The sequence below is a fragment of the Perognathus longimembris genome, chromosome 8 (genome assembly GCF_023159225.1).
Source record: "Perognathus longimembris pacificus isolate PPM17 chromosome 8, ASM2315922v1, whole genome shotgun sequence".
Lineage (NCBI taxonomy): Eukaryota > Metazoa > Chordata > Mammalia > Rodentia > Heteromyidae > Perognathus > Perognathus longimembris.
In genome coordinates this window covers 64024279-64039768 of record NC_063168.1, presented here as the reverse complement: position 1 = coordinate 64039768, position 15490 = coordinate 64024279, and positions in this window count along the sequence as shown.

Sequence of the window (15490 nt, the reverse complement as noted above, 5' to 3'; positions counted from 1 at the left end):
TGGAAAGACGAAGCTAAATATATCAGATGAGGAAGTATGGAAATGTTTTATTCTATCCATTACATATTCTAGAAACAGACAGGAACTTGTTGCAAAAGCATATTAAGCATGCAATCAGCAGCATTCTCGTGCCCCAATAAAGCTATTTTCATTTCATAAAGCAGGAGAGCAAGTCAAGTCATTAGGGAAATAGAAATGGGGAACTTAAATGCCTAATTGGAAGCTCTATTGCACTTGCAAAGTACCTTTGGTTTTTCTAAAAATTCAAGGGAAACACATTGAGCTTATAATTGCAGAGAGATCGATGCCATGTTTCTTCCTGCATTAACACTGAAGAGAGTCCCTTCCTGTGGACTCATCCAGGTCCAGCTATGCTTTGTAAACAGCAGAGAGCCCAGAAGGAAGAAAGGGGCTCCCGAATTATAGACTATTGAGAAGAGGGCAGAAGTCCTTGCTCTTTGCTCTGATTAAAAAATCAACACCCTCAGCACCGTTCTGGTTCTTTTAGTATAACTCTCCTGCCTCACAGTTAAAAACATTTATATGTTTGAGGTATTCATTGGCCATTTCCTATGTGCATGGTGCCTCACCAGGCTAAACTGTGGCTTAAAGACTCAGTTACTTCGCCTGGAAAATTCAAAACTTTCGTGTAATCTGTGGGTTCTGTGGTAGAATCTAGAGAAAGGTCTGAGGAGGGAAGGGGACCACGAGGGATGGACAGAAAAGGAAGGGATCGGTAGTATAATTCTCTTTACTCAACTTCCACCCATCTTTGGTGAAATTGCCTCATTAATAAAAGTTTAATATTGGGATGTTCCACATACACTTTTATCTGGGTGGAAAAAGGGTTTGTTACATGTACGTGCACGCGCGCGCACACACACACACACACACAGAATCTTTCTGTGAAAAGTGGAAACTCATCCAATAGCCCGCCAGCTTGGTGGAGGAGCTCAATTGCTTTTGGCTTCTCTGGGGTATATAACCCTTAAGTTTAGAGCATAAAACAGCAAATATTGTGTTTCCTGGGAGAAATCAGGCTTGACCTTTGGCTGGTCCTGCATGTGTGACTGCTTTAAGGCAAAATAAGAGCAACTTCTGCATCACATACTTTTATTAAAAAACCTATCTTGGCCTAGCTCTTCTAAGCCTTAGCTCCTGTGAGGTAGAGAAACTAGAGCATCCATAGTTTTATTGAGATTATGGGCTCTCCTTATTAAGGAAGTCCCCTTAAATGATTATGGTGACTTTTTTTTTTTAACGCAGAGCCCTCCGATGAGATTAGCATAAGGCATGGGGGAGCATATTTATCCCCAAGCTGACATGATGACATTTCTGAAAATTCCTCCAAAGTCCACAGGCCCTAAAGAAAGAAATCCTATTGGCTGAATATTGAGTTCTCTGCACACAGATAAGAAGGACATCTTAAAGCCCCCGTATGCGTGAGGGCTTATCTTTGATTTGTCCTCTGATCCCTAAGATGGTTTTCATGGTCCCTTCTGGCAATATCTTCCCCGCACCATATGATGTTGTAGACCCTCTCTCTTCCTAGAACAGTAGTCAAGAAAATAAAATGATCAGGTGCGTTCTACCCTGCTTCCTGGGAGAAGCATGCAGGCCTCAGACCTGAGGTTCACAAGATGATGAGTGGCTCTGAGTAAATCAGCCTGGCATGCACAGGAAGACGTCCCTAAGTGTGATTAGGTCTGTAATTGCATTGGAAATGAAAGCACAGGCATGTAATGGATGGCCTGAGCTCTACCCTACACAGTCATTTGTGCAACACTCCTGGGCTCAACACCTACATCTTTGTCCTTCTATGCTGTCTGCTGGTGACACCACAGGATGTGAAATTCTCCTGCTCCCAATTTGAGAAATGCTTGGATTTTCAGGGAAAGCAAGTGAGTCCAGAATTCTAGTTGCCACCTGAACTATAACCCAAAACAGAGATTATGTGCCCCTGGCAAGATGGAGTGATGTAGAAGAAGAAAGGAGGAGAAAAATAGAAGTAGCCGAGAGAGTGACAAATAGCCTTATTTGCCAAACGAGTGATTGCTGAGCAGTTTGCCACATGACCCCATGTATATTTAAAGCATCCAGTTAAGGAGCATTTATTAAAATGTTTTCAGGTTGTCCTTCCAAGGAAGAGAATCTGACAGGCTACTAAGTAGACTGCAAAGGTGAGTTAAATACTATCAGCTCTGTTGTAAAGATTGGTAGATAACATATAATGGATTGCCTTAATTTCCTGGAGACATGCAATGAATTCATTACTGGAGGGTGAGGGGTCAGATTAAAGAGTCCCAAAGCCTGGGCTCTCCAGCCAAGGGTGCCAACCGATTTGAGGAAAGGTGAGTCAGAGGTGTCCAGGCTTGAAAGATGGTGCTCCAACAGCCCGGGCCTGTGGAACACAGAGAGCTTCAGGAGCTTCCGATCAAATTGTACATCGAATTCACCACACACAAAACCATGATGACTCCCAGTGGGCCCTGCCCTGCAGATTGGAATGGGAGGGGAAAATAATCCAGACCCTAATTTAGTTCAGGAGCTTGTTTTCTTACACTGACAAATCTTTCTAAAAATGATTTTCTGATTAGAGTCAAACTGCTAAGGCCAAAACTCTGCGAGACGGTTGTGCCATCGGCATGCTAATGGCGTTCCTTAGCAACTCTCCCCTCACTTAGAGGGGGAAACAGCAGCTCTGCCAGCAACATGGTGCTCGAGGAGCCTGGGCATCACCGGTGATGATGATGATGATGATGATGATGATGATGATGATGATGATGCATGGCTTGGGCAGGAGGTGCAGACATTTTGAGGCTGATTCAAGGCTATGGCCCACTCATGGCAGAAGTAAGGTTTTTAATCCAAAAGCAGCACCAGCCCATGCAAGGAACTAGAGGAAAGGACAGGGAACCAGAGAGCCCGCTGCCACCGTGTCCCACATGCACTACTTTCACACTCGTCATTATCCTGTGCAATCGCAGAAGCCAGAACAGAAAAGGTGCACTACTATCTCCCAGGATGCATTGGTATTACATTCCCCATGACTCTCCCCTCCAGGCCACAGAAATCTCTGTACAGGCTTGGTTTCATCTTTTCCCCACCAGATTTTAAAGTGTGAGAAATGGTCAAGACAGGTCAAATCGTTGAAGCAAGGAAAAGGTGTTCTGAACTACTTTGTCTTCTTTGTGGTGAACTTAGAGCATCACATGGGAATTTTTTAGAACTGGCTGGGGGAAAAAAATGAAAATTTTTCATCTAATGATGTCTTGATTGACAGTATGCCATCTCTTGTCCTACACGAGATTAAATTGTGTGTATGTGTGCGTGTGTACGTGCGTGACAACCCTGGGGCTTGAACTCAGGGCTTGGGTGCTGACCCTGAGGGGTTTTTTTTGCTCAAGGCTAGCACTCTACCACAGAAGCCACCGCTCTGCCTCTGTCATCGTTTGGTAGCTAATTGGAGATAAGAATCTCATGCACTTTCCTACCAGGCCGGCTTCAAACCACAATCACTAGATCTCAGTTTCCTGTGTAGCTAGGATGACAGGCATGAGCCACTGGCACCGGGCTTCAGATCACCCTTTAGCAATGGTCTCTGAATATGGAAGAAACTCTCATCCTCATCAGTCTCATTTTTCTAGAAGTGAAAAATGAATCCTCATGAACTTCACTTTCCTGAGGACATGGTTGGTTTATAGAAGGATCCAGAGCACTGTTACAAATATCCCCACCATAATTACTAATTCTCAGACCCAGACTCCTCAAAACTGGACTCAGTCTTAGTTTGAGAAAGGAAGAAGCGAGAGTCACTTTGCTAACATTCCCTTTCTTGGAGGACATGATATTCATCCTAAGCCAAAACATATTGGTAAATTCTCTAATTTAGTCAGATGATGTCTCACTTTACATGATAAATGTTTCTAAAAAGTTGCATGCAAATCAAATTTTTGTAAATTGAGTTACTTTTTTTAAAAGCATAAGACAGATTGCTTTGTAAAAGAACCCTGGGCTGAAAATGAGAAATATTTCTGCAATTTAAATAATAACTACCTCCATAATTTATCTCTGCTGCAAATTCATAATTTAATATTCTTTGTTTTTGTTTAGTATCACTCGTTTAATATAAGAAAGCTCTATATTTATGCAGCTACTTCTACAGGGAGTTTATACTACATGGTAGTAGCTTATACCTTCCTTCTATATAGCCTTGAGAACAGAAACAAAATTTGTATTCCCATTTGGCAGATGGAAAGTCAAGATATAGGATAAGGACAAGCTTAAGATCATAAAAATGTCAGTAATGTAGATAGATTACCTTCATGTTCTTGTTTATAAATCCTGTTATTTTATCTTCTGTGACATGCTACCTTTGGCTTATGACACAGAGGAATCGCTCAGGTCCCAGGGAAATATTACCACATTACAGATAAAGGAACTCCAGAGAAGTTTCCAGAACTGTCTCAAACACATATGCTTGCAGAATCCAGGAAGAACTTCCTCTCCTCCTATCTGTCTAGTCACTGGACTCACCAAGTCAAGACCAAGGACGAGATGAGGGCTTATTCACATGTTCCCACACCAACCCGTGATTATTTACTTTTCCTGAGTCCCCATTATATATCCAGTCCTTCCCACTTTAGAGAAGAAAAGGAACATACAGGCACTGTCGGCCAAGGACTCAGTCCAGGTAAAGAAGAAAGGCTCACATACAAAAGCAAGCGACAATTCAAGGTCATGGAAGTCTTCCTTACTAGGTTGCAGATCCTTAAGGAGATCCTTCGTATTTGCAAAGTTAGGATGTGGCCCTAGGAAAAATCAGTACCTGATCATCTTTGATCATATTAAATTACAAAAACTTAATGGGATTGGGAAGGATAGTATCTGCCAATAGCTGCAAAAGCTAATAAATATAGAATACGTAAAGCAAACATATTATTTCTGCCTCCAGAAGGCAGTTTTCCTATGTCCAACGTGAGAATTTTAGTAATAGCAACCTCCAGGAGTTGTGGCTGTACCTGAGTGGCACATCAGATCTGGAGCATTTACCAGAGCTGGAACATGTAGCTGACCCTAGCATACAGTGAGCCTCAGTAAGCAGGGTCTGTTATTTATATCATGAGCATCACTTCAAGACAAAGTGATGGACTTTAAAGTACCAAAGCCTTTAGGAAGAACTGATGGCCAATGGATGGGAGGAGAAACGTTCCAGAATTATATAGGGCTGTCTGCTAATGACAAGTGCTGTATGGATGCTAGATATCACCTCCTAGTGACAATGTGAAGGAAAGTCCTGCACCAATTCATTAAGATGAGAATCAAAATAACAATATAGTGGGGTTTTCTTTCTCTTTTTAAATTGTATTTGTATAGATGATATACAGAGAGGTTACAGTTACATGGACAAAGGCTCAGGAGCTATGGAAAGATGATCACACAAAATAATATTCTAGTGGGTTTTTTAAAAAAAATAGAGTTCTAGGTCAACATAAGCTGTTTTAACAATTGTACAAAGGCTTGGTAATCTATAGTTTAATAAACATTCCAAGTGATTTTTATGCATCTGATCAATCAAGCATCTAATTACCTAAGCTTAATAACTACCTGTGTAGAGTAATTTTATGGCTCTACAGTGGTTTGGATATGGTTTGAGTGTGTCCCCAAAGGTGAATGCGCTGAAGCTTAATCCTCTCTCTGAGGCATGAAGGAAACTTATCCTAATTATGATATTCGGTGGTGCAGCTTTTGTAGGTTATTAGGATTGGATTACAGCACCAGAGTAGATCCTAAGAATTCCAGTGGCTTTATAAGAAGGAAGGAGAGCAGAAAGAGACACAGCATGCAGGCCTCCTGTCTCTGGTCAGGTGGTTAAAGGTACTGCTAAGGAACTTTGCCCACTACACACAGGCTCTCAAACTTGAACCAGAACCATGAACCACAATAAAACTCTTTTTGATATACGTTAACCTGCCTCGGGTATATTGTAGTGCCAAACGAACAATACAGGTTCCTGCCAAGTTTCAAAGCTCTAAGAGTCCGAAATCTGTCCTTGGTCACCTTCAGAATAGTATCACAGAAAATAACATAGACTCATAAAGTTAGAAAGTCTAGACTCAAATCTTGGCTCTGTCATTTCCAACCTGTATGACTTAAAACATATTGATTATTCTCCCAGAGCCTCATCTTCCTTGTCTATAAAATAGAAACAAACATGACTGCCTTGTATGTGCTTAGAGCCTTCTCCGGCACATAGTAAATCCTCAATAAATATTTATGAACTTAATAGAAAAGCACAACTCAAACTGCGAGACATACAGTAAAGACTTAAATATAAGCACCCTTCCTCAGCACCATCAATCCATGTATTACATAGAAGAAAGTGAGTTTATCTACATCAACAAGATAGACAGAAGATGAGAGGGTAAGAGGTGGCCCATACATAGAGAGAGATACCAGAAGAACAGGAAGGTGCCTTAGGAGATTCCACAAAGGGAAATGGATATCAAAAATCTAAAATAGAACAAGTAAAGACAAAACACAGTACATTAAATTTCAGTATAAAAGTAAAGAAGAATGAAAGTATCATAGATCTTTCTGGATTTCATTGGGTGCTCTCAATCATTAAATCTGCATTTAGAAATATTTATATGCACTGAAAACCAAGAGCCTTGGCACACAGGGAGAATGAAAAGAGCAAGGGACGGGGTCTAATCCATCATCCAGGAGCTGTCACATTGACAAGTAGAAGAATTGGAAAGTTACAAAGTACCAGCACCAAACAGCATCAATCACCCAACGATGGTAAATAAATTAATCAAAAATCATTGGGTACCAAAAGGTCTGAGGGAAAAAATAAAAGGCAGAAGAGAAAAATGATCAGGAGCACCAGGCAAGCAAAATAACAGAGCCTGACCCTGTTCAAGTTGGAGCCACATGCCCTGGCAGATTGCCAGCCATGCACCTCTCTTTGGTACTTCCCAAGCAGGCTGCTCACATAGCTGGGTGAAAAGCAGCTCTAGCCGCTGCTATGCATAGTGAGACCTCTTACCTCATCTACACTGGATGGGAGAGACACCTAGTGTTCCAGCCCTGTCCCCTTATGCAGAATAAAGCACTGTCTTTAATATACAGGTCATCCTGAATATCACGTGGCATGAAACCACTCCTTCACTGCTAAGTTGCCGTATTTGTGTATATTTGACCAGGTAGGGACCATTTGTCACCAGCCCTGGACCTTGGTAGAATACAGTATTCTCTCCTTTGTGTTATCAATAACCCTTGCTAAGCCAGAATTATAAACACTAAAACTGACACCCCTCCCCCTTCATGAGCAGCTTTTGTTTTGTTTTTGCCAGTACTCCAATTCAAACTCAAAGCCTTATGCTTGCTTAGATTGCTTTCTTAACTGGCACTCTACCATTTGAGCCATATATCTAGCTCAGCTTTTTCGTTGGTTAATTGGAGATGGAACCTTGTAGATTTTCTGCCCAGACTGGCTTTTACCTATGATACACCAGATCTCAACTTCCTAAACAGTTAAGATTACCATAGGATTACAGGTTTGAGCCATCGTAGCCTGTCTTCATGAGGAGTTTTGAAGGAATATCAGTTCTACATTTCCATGCAAGAGCAATGCTTCTCATAGCCAGCTTTACTCCCTCAGCTACTGCATTTGCAATACACTCATACCTCTCCCCAACCTCTTAGGAGAGGAGGGCCTACTAGGGAGTGTCAGAAAGAGAGCTGTTGTCTGGGCAGCTAGGAGAAACCATTTTCTTCCAGATATTATTCAGTTTTTAACTGTCTTTCTCCACAAGAGAAACAAGGGAAGTACAATATGGGAGGTGCCTTCATCTTCTAATATATAAAATAATGGAGTCTAATATATAAAAAAAATGTGCAATTGTAAGATCACACAAGATTATTCATGTGTGATTAGAGGTCATGTTCTGGGCTTTAAAATAAGATTGTTTTCTTTTCTTTTCTTGTCCTTTGGTTTATCCCCTGTTGTCACTGTATTTGATTTTGGTACTCTGTGTGTTGTATATACATTTATCTGAATTGGGGAAGGGAAGGGGAACAACAAAATGGTGAGACAAAGGATAAAGAGCAAACCAATGCAACAGCAATACTCACAAGACACTATGTTGGAAATGAGCTTTACGACTAAAGGGGGGGAGGAGAGTGGGAGAAAAACATGGGGGGTGTAACAATGTTTAATAAGAAATGTACTCATTACCTTACGCATGAATCTGTAACACCTCTGTACATCACCTTGACAATAAAATTAAATTTAAAAAATAAGATTGTTTTGTTTGTTTCTTGGGATTTCAGTGGATGCCCAAAGTGTAATATATATATATGTATATATATATGTACATATATGTATATATGTATATATATATATGCCAGTACCCTCACATTTTAAAGTGCTGTGCAGCCCATCTACCAAGTGCTTCAAAAGGAAGCAACTTCAAACTATTCTACTTCACGTACACTATATTATATACACAGCAGTTGAAGGTAATTTTAGACAGTACTTTCACAACCCACCACTGAAGGTCAAGTATGGAATTTTCCATGCAAAGCATCATGCCAGTAGCTCAAAAAAGACATTGCAGCATTCTGGATTTGGGATTCGAGAATCAAGGATGGTCAACCTACCTGTCTAAACAACTTAGGAAAGGCTCATGACAAGTTTGAAAAATATGTTTGTTATGAATATCACTGTTTCTATTATTTTGTGGATAAAAACCATTCCTCTGTTAATTACAATTGCTGTTGGTTACAGAGAATCCTTTGCAACCAGTAGTACTACACTGAATGATGCCAGAGTGCTGTAGCTCTCAGTTTGGGGAAAGAAGACGGATCCTACTTCTGCTAAGCTTCCAGGTCATTTGTCCAAGTCAATTTCCTAAGACCAGACGTAGGCTGGAAAAGCCTGCGCAGGCATATAGGAATATTCCATGGGCTGGTAGGAACACTCCATCCCTCAATGGCTCAAGGGCCTCACACTAGTTCTCAGTGGCCTGCAGCTGTCTGACAAAGGAACTATGTCCTAAGGGTAAGAATTATTTAGTTTCCCTGCCTGACATTCTAGCTCCTGGTCTCCTAAAAATGGAGACACTGCCATCACTGTGCCAGGATATGACAAATGATGTAGAGGGAGTGTTATGATACAGCCATCCATCCACCGTCAGAGGCCAAGACCACAAGGGGACAGAAAATGAACAGGGAATTTGTTAATTGTGTAGTTTTAAAGCCTACCCAGAGAAACTTCAGGGGAAAATGTTTTGTCCTCAGACAGATAGGCAGAATACACAGTACGCTCTTAGGAGTCGTGCCCCTAGCTAGCCAAGGAACTGGCAAAATGGAAGAATGGGGTTGTAGGGAAATACTGCCTTAGAGATAGTACAGGAACACAGAAGACATGCTACAGGCAATCACTGCAAAAGCAGCTGCCTGATACACTTGGAGAGAGCACATAGGAGCGCTATGTAAGTCCTTTAACTCTCAAAGTTGCAACAACATGTACAATTAAGGGAAGATCGTTTTACTTTCCTAAAGCTAGAGGATTAGTCTGGCAAACCCTCCACAATCTAAGACTGCATGATTCTTTACGCAACCCAATGTCCCTTTTCCTCCCCAATTGCCTTTGCCTTTAATGTAAAGTTTGTTCGGTAGAGAAATAGGGGACTGAGAGTAGCCAGGTAGTATAAGGTCTGTGGTTGTCATAATGGCTTTGAAGACCAGCCCAACCAATCCATCCCTGCCTGAGGAACACCCCAACATGCTTCCTCTCTCCCTACCTCCTGACCATCTGAAGTACTACTAAATATCCTGCAGGCCAGATGAGCACCATGTCTTGCTTTGTCAGCAAGCTAAAATTCCCTTTAATGTCACATGCGCAGGACTGTGCTTGCCTTTCCTTAAGTGAACCCTTATATTTATGCACTACAGATCATTAGTATCATTATATGAGAACACACTGTGGGAATGAACATGTGCAGTTGGAAAACATATATAACCACTTGTATTTCCACTCAAAATTGTCGGTCATGGAGAATCCATACAGTGGGAGGGACACTCTGACTCTCCCTTCAGGCTGAAATCCTCCTCCAGTTTTCCCAGACACCATTTTTGGGATTCTGGAGCTCTCTTGCTCAGCCCATTCCCACTCTGCATTTCAGATTTCAATACTTTCTCCTTGCTTTGACTTCGGTAAACCAGTGCTTCTCTCATTATGTGTGCATTTTATTGAGTTCTTTGCTGGAGACAAGAACCTGGGGTTACACCTAACTTAGACCACTGGCTAATAACAGGATTTTGTCATCCTACATAGTCTCACAAAAAGACAGAAGTGGGATGGACGGCAAGTGCACATTTAACAGCCCTTGACGTGAAGTGTGTGGCTCTACCTTCACAAATAGACTTCCACCACGCCATGAGGTTCCAGTGGGTAGGCTAGAATTTTTCTATAAGGAAAAGCCTGAAACAACCCATAATGCCTGGATGCTTTAATGTTCTCAGGATTACAAAAAGGACATTCTTGAAAGAATTAGCATTTTAAATCTGACATAAAATCTACAAAGTTTGCATCAAGACAACAGTATTATTCTGCATCTGCCCAAGATAAACTAAGATCTCTAATCTAGGAAAAAAAGCAAACAACAACAACAGCAAACATGTGGCAGAAAAGCTTCCGTAATCTCTCTGATTGTGACCCATGCTCTACAAAAGTCCTAGGGAACAATGTCTTGGTCGCTTAATTAGAATGTGAGCCCCCTAGAACGAAGAACTCTGACATCAGAATCATTCCTCACCTGTAGGAGCACAGGCCCAAGAAAACTCAATTACTATTTAGTGGTTATTTTGATGATGTGTCTCCCATTGAGCTATCCTTCTCATGAGGATACTTTGTATTCCATGATGATACAGAATTAATTATTCAACAACAACAGCAACAGGGTCCTCACCTTTGGCCCTTTTCTCATGGAAGAATTGGCTCAATATGGAGCTTCCTGGAACAAAAAGAGACCAATGGTGGCTCAGGTCTGCTTAGCAGCTTGCACAAACCATTTATTTTTCTTGTTGTTACCACAGCCTTACTACATAAGATGGGGCCTAGTGCCCACTAACTCCACAAGCAGATGAGTGAAGCAAGGGAAACCACATGGCTCGTTACAAACCTGTCCTTTCTATATTCTTTTATTTTCTTTGTGCCAATACTTGGGCTTGAACTCGGGCCTGGGGACTGTCCTTCAGCTTTTTCATGCAAGGCTGGTGCTCTACCACTTGAACTACAGCTTCACTACCAACTTTTTGCTGGTTAATTAGAAATAAGAGTCTCACAGACTTTCCTGCCCAGGCTGGCTTGGAACCATGATCCTCAGATCTCAGTTTCCTGACTACCTAGGATTACAAGCATCAGCAACCAGCCCTCAACTGCATTCTCATTTTTTAGTGCTATTGTTTGACTTTCTCAAAAGAAGAAGTCATGAGGTAAACAGAAAGGACAGACAGTACCTCTTGCCTCTTTACCAGACAGTCATAGCATGTTTTCTATACCCTTCTGCAGATATTTTATGATCAAAGCCCCCATCATTTGGTTAAAAGTAATTTCTTCTACACCTCACATTCTAATCAACTGGTTAAAAAAAGTCAATAGGCTGACAGCCTTAGAAGTGGATAAAGATATTAGCAGGAAGCCTGCTGTTTTCAACGAGCATCAGACAAATAATGATCAATAGTTTTTATCTCCTAATGACTAGATGGTGATTGGGTAGCCTCCAGCTAAGGACTACACTGACAAGCCCAGTGTTGTTTCTAGGAGGCAAAGGAAGACAATTTTTATGAGGTCTCAAGTGGAGTGTGCCCTTCAGAAATACTCGAATCCGAGTCACAAGGGTACTAGCAACTGAACTGGGCTGAATTCTTCTTTCTACACCTTGTAATTAACAAGTTCTCCCAGCATGTCCCTATCCTTTATCCCTGCAATATCCACTCATACCAGCGATCATCTCACATATGTCTAGCAGTAGACCAAGGGACCATGACCACTATTTGCATCTTCTCCTATCCTCCCTGGACATCTTCAAGAAGGTTCCCTAACACCCTTCAAGAGTATTGCAAACTTACCCGTAACGAATGAGCATTCTTTGCTAGCCGTCCTCCAATTCCATCTCCTTTCCTCTTTATCTGCACACATCGCTCGTGTACCAACTAAGTCAGGATCAAGTTTATACCTTCCCCACCTTCATTCTCACTTCTTTCTATTGATGAATTGGCTGTCCCCGGCTGTCTCCAGCTCTTACACTCTTTCCCTAGCCACCCAAGCCAGTCATTTTCAAAAAATATTCACTTAAAAATCTTTACCACACAGCACAGTAACTAACTCTGCCTCATTTTATGACATCTTCCCCTGTGCTCTTGCTCTCTTCCTGACACAAACTGCCTGTCCTCATCTAGGGACCAGGCTGTCCTGGTGATGAACTCTCAGATCCGTTCCTCATGAAAGGGGTGACATTGAGCAAGATGCACTATACTCACAAACTGACATGTTCAACTGGAACCCCTGCATACAGCTATTTAAAGGTAATTTTTAAATAGTTTTTTTAAGAGAAACAGTAATAAAAGAATTAATTCATTCTCTAACAAGAGGCAAGTAAATGCCTGTTGGAGTCTTTGATGACAGAGGCTCATGTCAGGCATGAGCATGTGTGTGAAGGAAGGCACACCTCACGCCATGAGTGCGACACACACTTAGCAGAGCATTGCCCATAGTGTGCCAAATGCGGTGTTAGTTTTCTGGAGTGGGGATGGGCAAGCAAATGTAATCACTCCCTTCAATTAGACCGTGAAGCCTAACTTCTTATCAAGCAGTTTCATGGAGAAAGAAGCATGGTAAATGTTAAATAGGAAAGTTTAAGGAGAACTTGTTGACTTCTATAAGTCCTAAAGCTTTCCATATGATCAAGTGAAAAGTTCTCTTTAAGAGGAGGATATACATGGTTTCACCTGCATGCTCACAGGACCCTCTATTCATGGAGTATCTCAGAAAACCATAGCATAAAGCTATGGAAAAACATTTCTCTGAAACATTCAGCACAAAACAGTGTCTGCAGGTTCACTTAGATCCCCTAGGTAGGAACTTGCCTTTCAATAGGTTCATTTTAGCAAATCACATCATGGGGTTTTCTTGCCTAATCCTTATCCAGCACTAGCAAACCATAACAGTCCATGAAAACAGAGGGAGAGAGACAGAGACAGGGAGAGAGACAGAGACAGAGACAGAGAAAGAAATGAAAAAAAAGCAATAAAATTCAAAATGACTGTTAGGTATAGAAATAAAAATTATCCCATAATGAAACTGCAACATAAAATCCCCTTTGAGCAACATAGCCAAAAGGCAAAAAGATGAAATTATATCTAAAAATCAAACTGCATCCCCCTACCACCGGTTCAGAAATCAAAACACCATCGCACTATCTCGAGAAGTGGACGGTAAGTAACCCTTTCCCATGCTATAACAGATACCAAAGAAGGCCTGGATAATTTCACTGAATTACTACTGAATCCGGCTAGAAACAGGATTCTGAACACAAGCTTGGGGAAGCATGAGCAACTCAGCCCCTGCTATAAGCCCCTGCTGTAAGTGTAACCACTCCATCAGTTAGACTGTGAGGCCAGTCCAGAAACAAAGTGAATCCTTTCTATAGCTTAGGAGAGCTGGGAGCAAGATACCAAGCTGGGTCCTCCTCTCTTATCCTTTCAAATTTATAGAACTGCCTTTTCCTTTGCATAAACACTGTATCCTTAAAAAAAATCAAAGAAAGAAAATGGGCTGATCACATCCAGAATACTAACCAAGAGACAGTAAGATGGCAATGAAGAAAATAATGGACCTCAGTTACAGGGGACAGCACTGAAGGAAATAAGAGAAAGAAAACTCAGAAGTACAAAACTATGCCTCCTCCAATGTCTGAACAGCTCTACCATCTGTGTGTGTGTATGTGTGTGTGTGTGTGAGGGAGAGAGAGAGAGAGAGAGAGAGAGAGAGAGAGAGAGAGAGAGAGAGAGAGAGAGAGAGAGAGAGAGAGAACAATCTGATATTCAGTCTTAATTTCCTGAGTGCCAAAGATGTATTTTGCCTTTATAGGTAGGGGCCTTTCTTTCTAGAAAATACACAGGGAACTACCTTTGGACAATGGAGTATCACTGCACATTTAGCTTTAAGTATAAGCACCAGGAAAATGAAATGAGTCACATGTGTGTAAACCTGACCCTTGGTATCTATTGTTGATTTTCAACCAACCGGAAGTCAAATATATATTTTTTTTCAGTTGTATCTGAACACAGACTTTCTTGCATTATTCCCTAAACCATACAGCCTAACAGCTATTTATATCATATTTCCATTTCATTCAGTAGGAGAATATATAAACTGATATAATCTAGAGATGTATTAAAGTATGGAGGAAGATGCATGTAGGTTATATGCTAACAATACACCATTCTGTATGTGAGACTTGAGTCTCCACATTTTGCCATTTGCTTGGAGTTCTGGAAGCAATCTCCTGCAGCTGGCAAGGAACAATTATAAACAGAGCAAGAAAGGAAGAGACAGAGAATGGTAAAGCAAATGTGGCCCTGTGTTTTAGAGAACAACATGGGAATGGATACAGAACCCCTGAATGGAAGAGAAGAGGCTTGGAAAGAAGTTGAATCTTAGATCAAACTGACCAGCTGACAAATTTCCAGTTAGTATTTAGCAAATTGACCTTGGCCCCATCGGGTGGATGACTTGAGAACAAACGTGACACAGAAATCTGCTAACCTATGCTGTCTCATGAAGGGTACAAGGCAGACAGCTGTGGCCTCTCATCTGAGGCCCATCCAATCTAGTGTCCCTTTTATGACATAGCTCTTACTAATTCCCTGTTGCTAACCCCAGGCAGAAGCTAAGCCTAATATAGTCTACCATGTAATTTTTAATAGAAATATCATTTCCTAACTACTTAAAGAAGAGATTGAAGGAAATCATTTGCAATAACACAACTAAGAATCTGTCTATAACTAGACTAGAAGACAATAAAATTGTCAGATGTTCATACCTATGTTTGAAAGGATCATTGCAAATGACTCACCTAAAAATGCAGGCTTTTTTGGTTGTTTTTTGTTTTATTTTATTTTATTTTTTATCTTGGTTGTTTGATTATCTGTGTTTGGAAGGGACAAAGGGTGAACAAATGCACCAGTGGTACTCACTGAACACTACATTGAAAATGAGCCTTCTAGGTAGGGACAAGAGGGAAAAACTGGGAGAGAATGAGGGAAAGAGTGACACAGTCCAAAAAGAAATGTACTTGTTCTCTGACTTAAGCAATTATAACCTCTCTATACGTCACCTTTCTAATAATTGTAAAAAATTAAAACTTTAAAATAATTCAAGCTGATTTTAATGTCTTAGGGACTCCAATTATCACAA